Source organism: Elephantulus edwardii, unplaced genomic scaffold (genome assembly GCF_000299155.1).
Source record: "Elephantulus edwardii isolate Elephantulus edwardi_28Jun2011 unplaced genomic scaffold, EleEdw1.0 scaffold00296, whole genome shotgun sequence".
Classification (NCBI taxonomy): Eukaryota; Metazoa; Chordata; class Mammalia; order Macroscelidea; family Macroscelididae; genus Elephantulus; species Elephantulus edwardii.
The window spans coordinates 2,316,375-2,322,702 of record NW_006400046.1 but is presented as its reverse complement, the minus strand read 5'-3'; the positions used below and the strand labels follow the sequence as shown (position 1 = coordinate 2,322,702).

Sequence of the window (6,328 nt, the reverse complement as noted above, 5' to 3'; positions counted from 1 at the left end):
TTTGAGGACGGCCTGGCCTCAACCCAAGGCGGCCCTGTGGAAACTTGTTTTTCGCTGCCGAGGCTGCAAGTATCAAAGACACACTTTCGGGGGAGGGGTGGGGGGGTGCTTCGATGCCTCTTGCCCCTCTTTGGTAGAAGCTGGTCCTGAATGGGCACACAGACACACGGGACAGACACCCAAGTCCCGCGCTGAGGGGGACGCAGGCATTTTGCTGAGACCTGAACATTTTGGGTGGCAGTGGTGACCTATCAAGGGGACCTGGGGACCTGTAGGATGCTGCCCTCAGACCGTGTGCCCTGGGATTTTTCCCAGCTGGTGAAGTTGGGCCCTGCTGAAATTGCAGGCCACCAAACCTCCGGAGCCTTATATTCTCATGTATCCCTGGGGCTGATGGGGGAGGGGGGAGGTGTTCCAACAGGTTCCCTTCCCTGACAACCTCAACTTTCCCAACTGTGAAGGCCTGGTGGGCTGGGATGGTGAAAGTGGAGTCATCCAGAGATGAGGGGAGCATCTGGGTTGGAATTGTGGGTCTGCTGCTTCTTGGCTGAGCATTTGTTTCTGGCCTTCCCTTGAGTTGACCGGGAGGAGTGGGTCTTAAGAAGCTGGTGTTCTTGCAGGCTTGATGTGTGTCTGCTCAGCGTTCTCTGTAAGTGGGTTCCTGGTGTCCCCTCTTCTAGCCTCCCTTCTCTTTTATTTTCTCACCCTCTTCTGGTCTTTCTCTCTCTCTTTCTCTCCCACATCCCTCTTCATTCTTCTCCTGGTCTCCATCGGCTCTGCCCAGGACTGGAGTTCAGGGAAAGTGTGGGGAACAGGCTCCAAGTGTGCGTCTCACTGAACCTCATCAGGCCTGGGTCCTTCCTTGCCCCAGTGTTTCAGACAACTGTCCTTGGGTCCCTCCAACCTGGGAAAGAAACTGGGGAGTGGGCCGTTGAGCTGGCACAGACACAGGAGGCTCTGTCAGAGAGACCTTAACTTGGGACTCCAGGTTTGCAAGCAGGTGAAGCCTGATTAAAACCCAGTGGAAAAGCCAAGGGCCCAGGGGACACTGGACTGACCCTCCCCCCTGAGGAAGGATTTCAGGGGTCCCCCCAGTCCCAGTCCCGCATACCGCCTCATCTCCACTCACAGTCGGTGCCCGCAACACCCCGCCACCCGCAGTCTGTCGCGCGGTGACAGCCTGTCATAGGCACAGCCGCACACCGGCACAATCTGTCGTCCACGCACAGTCTCACACACAACCTGTCACACGCGCACACACACAGCGGCACAGTCGCACACACAGCCAGCCTCACACGATCACACCAAGCCTCACAGCTTGTCACAGCCATAGACTTCTCACAATAAAAATAACAGCTACCAACTCCCGGAGCAATTATGCCTGGGCAGCAGGCAGGCATGCTTACCTCCTGTAACCCTCCCAACAGGAGGCAGGTATGAGTAACCTGTTTTACAGATGAGGAAACAGAGGCGGCAAGGTTAAGTGCAGTGCCCAAGGTCATGGGGCTAGAAATGAGGCAGCAGGAAGTATTCAGCCAATAGGAAGTAATCAGCTAGGCCCTGGGGCAAGCAAGATTTAAATAGGCCCCCAGCCTTTTCCTGCCCATTCCGTCCACCCAACACCTCACCCCCCCCCCCAGGGGAATCCGCTTTCCATTTCAGAGGTAGGGACACTGAGGTCCCAAGAAGCCCAGGCCAACAAGAATCAGGGGAAGGGGGCTGACTGACCCCCATCTGCAGGGGGGCCTTAGCCATTTGCCATTTTACCCAAAGCCTCAGCCCCCAAAATTGGCTTAGAGTCAGGAGCTGGTGGGCACTGAAAACAGAGCGGCAGTGGGGCCCAGGTTGGAATGTCTGTTGTTTTTTTCTGGCGTGCGTGGGTGCCCGCTCATCAACATGTGAGCGCTGTTAGGTTGAGGTTTCCACGTGCCTTGGGGTTGCAGGATTCTATACAGAATATGGGAGCTGGGCTTGGGTCTGGAAGGCAGAAAAATCCTGGGGTTTCAAATCTCTTGTCCCCATCCTAGGCTCCTGGGACTCCAACTCCAGGTGCCTCAGGTCACTGTACCCACCACCCCTCTTCAGAGTTCCTGGGCCCTTCCTCCTCCTCTGCAGCCTGCCTCCCCACCCCCCATTTCCCCCGTCTTTGTTCCACCCCCGCCCGCTCCCTGGGGCTTCCCCCATTGGAGCTGCCAGGGCCAAAACCAACAAGGCTCCAACGACATCCCGCTGAGGGCCCGCTGGGCGGCCGGCCCTGCCCCTTGGCCTGCTACAGGGGCTAGATCCGGGCTCCGCTGGGCTCTCACGGAGTCCCTGGAGCACGTGGCCACGCCTAAGGCGCGCGCGCACTTACATGTGCGCACCCCTGCGCGTCAACCCCGTGGGGCACCTGGGCGAACGCACGCCCCAGCAAGGCACCCAGGGGTGCACAGGCCTATAGCCACCCTGCTGCTCTGCACCCTCCAGGCGATCCTGAGCATGGGCATGCACGTCCCTGTCGGCGCCCCAGCGGGATCCCTGGCATATTTTGCATGTCTGTATGCACTTAACACTTGAGGCCTAACGCACCTACGGGGACGACTCCACGCATTTAAACACCAACCTCCTCCCACCTAGACTGGGTGCCCTCGCCCCCATGCGGGTGGGGGGGGGGGCTGCGAGCCTGCCGGAGTCGCTGGTGCCTACGCACGTGGCTCTGGCCCACGCGGGCACGCACATCTCCAGCCTGCACACGCGTGTGTTTCACGTGAGCCACACACCTGCCAGGACGCCTGGGGCATCTGGCTCCAAAACCGCATTCAGGTAGTTGGGGGAGGGGCTCGGAAGAGAGGCCTAATCCCCACTTCCCCCACTTTGCACCGAACACCGCCTCCCCAAATGTCCCTGGGGCGCAGGTGAGACGCCCCAGAACTGCTGCCCAGTGGCGCCCCTGCATGAGCTATATTTATATTTGAAATTTGTACCTTTTATATATTTTATATGTAAGAACCGCCCCCCCCTCCCCGATCCACTTTTGTACTTGGTTTTTACCACCCCCACTCGGGCTCAGTCCCAAACCTGCAAAACTCATTTTGCCAGGCAGGGAGGCACTTGGGGCGATAGGGGAATAGCCCTCACCCTTCCCACCGCCCACACTCCACGCTCCTGCAAGCCGGGGACCCCTCCCCCGGAGGGCCGGCCACACTACTGAATCCCGCTGCACAATCGCGGGGGTGGGTGCTGGCGGCGAGACATTGCTTTTTGGTGTGTTTGCTGTTGCTGCTTAAATTAATCCTGAGTGACGGCCTGCAATTCCTCTCCACAAAGAGGCTATTTAATGTCCCCCCCTTAATGCCTCCCCTTTCTCGGGTGAAACTTCCACTTGTCCCCCTAGTACCTCGATCTCTGCTACAGGCCCTGAGGCTTCTCCCTAGGCTCGCCAAGGTCATGGAGGTGGGCTCCTTGCGGCATCACAGGCCTCTCCAGAAGGAAGATGAGTGGAGGGGTAGGAGATAGCTTAAAGTCTCATCGTAGAGTTAGGGAGGAGTGTCCCAGAAATCCCTCCAGTGGCCCCCATTGCCCAACACTTGCACTCTCATGCTCCAACCCATGCTCCATGGGCCAAACAAGGTTCCATGACCCGGTGTTTCCCCAGAGGAGAAGTCCCCAGTCCTCTAGTCCCTATGTGTGTATTTAGTCACGTCCAACGCATGTACATCCCCCCAGAGAGGACAGGGTGCCTGTGCTCAGGTGCTGGCTTCAGCTTGTGCCTTTCGCGAGGTGTTGCCTGTGGATTCTTCACTGCAGCCTCCCAGGAGTGTCCTTCACGCGTGTAATATCCCAGACCCGCCCCAAAGGCTCACGCCAGGGATGTGGACATGGGTGGATAGGGGTGTGAGTGCGGGGAGACCTTTCCTTGGACCAGATAGCGGAGGTCGAAGTGCTCCTCTCCACTCTGGAATATGGGTGCTGCCGTCGCGGGTCACTTGCACTGCTCACTGCGGGCTAGAAGGAGACCGCACAGCCTTCGAGGGCGCGGACGGAGCCCAGGCCCACTGCGAAAGTGCGGTGCCTCAGGCCTTGCGGTGCGCGCACCGCCGTGCGTCACGGCGGGAAGGTCGAGAAGCGGGGGTCCAGGCTCTGGATGGGGGGAGCGCCCAGGACCCGCTCGCCCCGTGTCCACTCTCGGGCTTGACGAAGGGAGCGCCAGCCACCGCCCTCGCGGAGAGGTGAGAGGACAGGGGGAGAGAATGTGAAGCGGTGGCGGTCACAGACGAGGCCTGCGACCATTCGCCATCGACCCCCCATCCTCCCCAATGTCTTTCTCTGGCGGTTTCAGGACCTCTCCGAGTCTGCGTAGGTCTTGGACCCCAAGGGGCGCGGGCGCTGCTCTCTCCCGCCTGGCTGCGTCCTTTCTCGCACCAATCTTCCCAAAATACACCTTCCCTTGGCGGACCGTCGAGGGTCTGCTGCTTGGCTGACTCTGTCTTTTTATGGCCTCACTGGTCGCTTCGCCGCGACTTTTGCGCGGTTTGGGTCCAGGGCACGTGGTGTGACATGGGGGCCGCCTTGGCCTCCTTTTCTCTCTCCGTGCGTCTTGACGCCGGGCGGAGGGTGGTGCACACGCGCGCGCTTGGAAGTGGAGACTACGGCGGCGGTGGTTGCTGTTCTTCCTGGACGGCTCCCGGCGGTGGTTGCTGTTCTTCCTGGACGGCTCCGAGGTCTTTAGAGTTTGGTTGCCCCGGAGCTGAGGGTGACTTTGACTCAGTCCAGAGAAGGGCCTTTGTCCCCTCCGCAGGGTGCGTGCGGGGTCTCAAAACCTTCCGTCTGTCTCCAGCCGCCTCTTTGGGGGGCGGGGGGAGGCGGAGAAACTGACCAGGGCTTGAGTGGTGTTTGTTGGCCGGGCTGGGGGCGTTTGGCCTGCAGCGAGCACGGAAAGAGAAGTGACTCAGTGGTTGAAAATGCACTTTCACTCGTCCCTCCCCTGCGTGCAGGCCGCGGGGGTGGCAGAAGCCCAAAGCCCGCACAACAAAACCTTTACGCAAAATTGACCCTCCTCCATCTCTTCTGAGCAACCCCTTCTCGGGTTGTCAGTTCCAAGGGTCTATGAATTTGGGCTCTTGGGCCTCCCAACACATTGCTACATGTCATTTTGCACCATCTCGGGGCAGGCCCGGAGAGAGGATGGAAAAGTGGAGACAGGAACACGTGCGCGCCAGCTTAACCTGTTGGAGGAGGCCGGTCATAGTAGGCTGAAATACTTTCAGCAGGTACCCCCCAACCCAGAGCAGCTCCTCCCAGCCCCAGCCATTCCAAGAAAGCGCCCAAGGGCGTCCTGGCCACTGCGAAGCCGCTCATAAACCCCACTTCTCCGCACCCAAATTACTTGACTGCGCTTTGATGGTGGCAGGTCCTTTTCCTTCTCCACGTGCAGCTGACTCAGCCCTCCCCCAGCAAGGCCCGCGAGGGAACTCGGGGTGGCAGTTGACCTTGTGTTTTGTACCCCGAAAGCAGAAACTGCCATTCCCAGCCACAGATCCCTGACCCCAAACTCTCAGATCATATTTAGTTTCCTTATTTTAAAATAATAGAAATTTAAAAAAAAATTAGGTTCTAGTGCCTAAAAAAAAAGAAGAAGAAGCCGCAGCAGCGTGTGAGGAGGCAGGTTGGGGTTTTTTTTTTTTTTTAAAAAAAAAGAAAAATATCCATGGCCCTGACGCTCGGAGGAGCTGGCGAGAGTCCCCTGCCTCGGCTCGGCTCGGGGTTTGCGGTGGCTGGTTCCCCTGCAGAACCTCGCATGGGGCATCTGGGATCTCCAGCGCTGAAAAGGCGCTATAGAAATGCAAGAACTATTATGATTTTAATAAAATAGTGTCTCATTTAGGAGTGCGCTTTTGCGCTGCCTCTGTCGTCGGAGCCCGGGTTTGCCACGGCAAAGTCTGTAATCAGAGAAAAATACCAGCTTTGTTGAGGGTTAGAATATATCATTGGCTAATGTGTGCGGTTTTTTTTTTTAAATAATGCTAAGCATTGGAATAATTAAAGAGTGAGAAATAACTCCTCTCTCCACTCCCCTCTCTCCTCGGCATTGTTTTATTTCAGCGTAGAAAACTCGCTTTTCTGCAGGGCTGGTTAGTTTTAATGCGGGCTTTTTTTTCTCTCTCTCTCGCCCGCCTGGCTTTCCCTTCGCTCCGGTCTGATTCGCAAATCCCCAAACTGGCACCAGGCAGGAAACTTGCGACCCACCGCTCCTTCTCCTGGTGTTGGAGCCCTGCTCACTCTTTTTTCCTCTTTCAGAGACCACCCTTTCGTCCCTCCCCCCCTCTGGGCCCTGACCCACTGCCTGGTT

At 57.9% G+C, this 6,328-nt stretch overlaps 1 protein-coding gene across 1 annotated transcript in view; it reads left to right on the top strand.

The window, feature by feature from the left end:
- The first annotated feature begins 1,668 nt into the window (after positions 1-1,668).
- The window catches only part of NFIX (nuclear factor I/X (CCAAT-binding transcription factor)), an 81,256-nt gene continuing 76,596 nt past the window's right edge, over positions 1,669-6,328 (top strand). The window contains exon 1 of the mRNA XM_006900786.1: positions 1,669-1,678. The gene's annotated coding sequence lies outside the window, so the exon portion shown is untranslated. The remainder of the gene's footprint in view (positions 1,679-6,328) is intronic.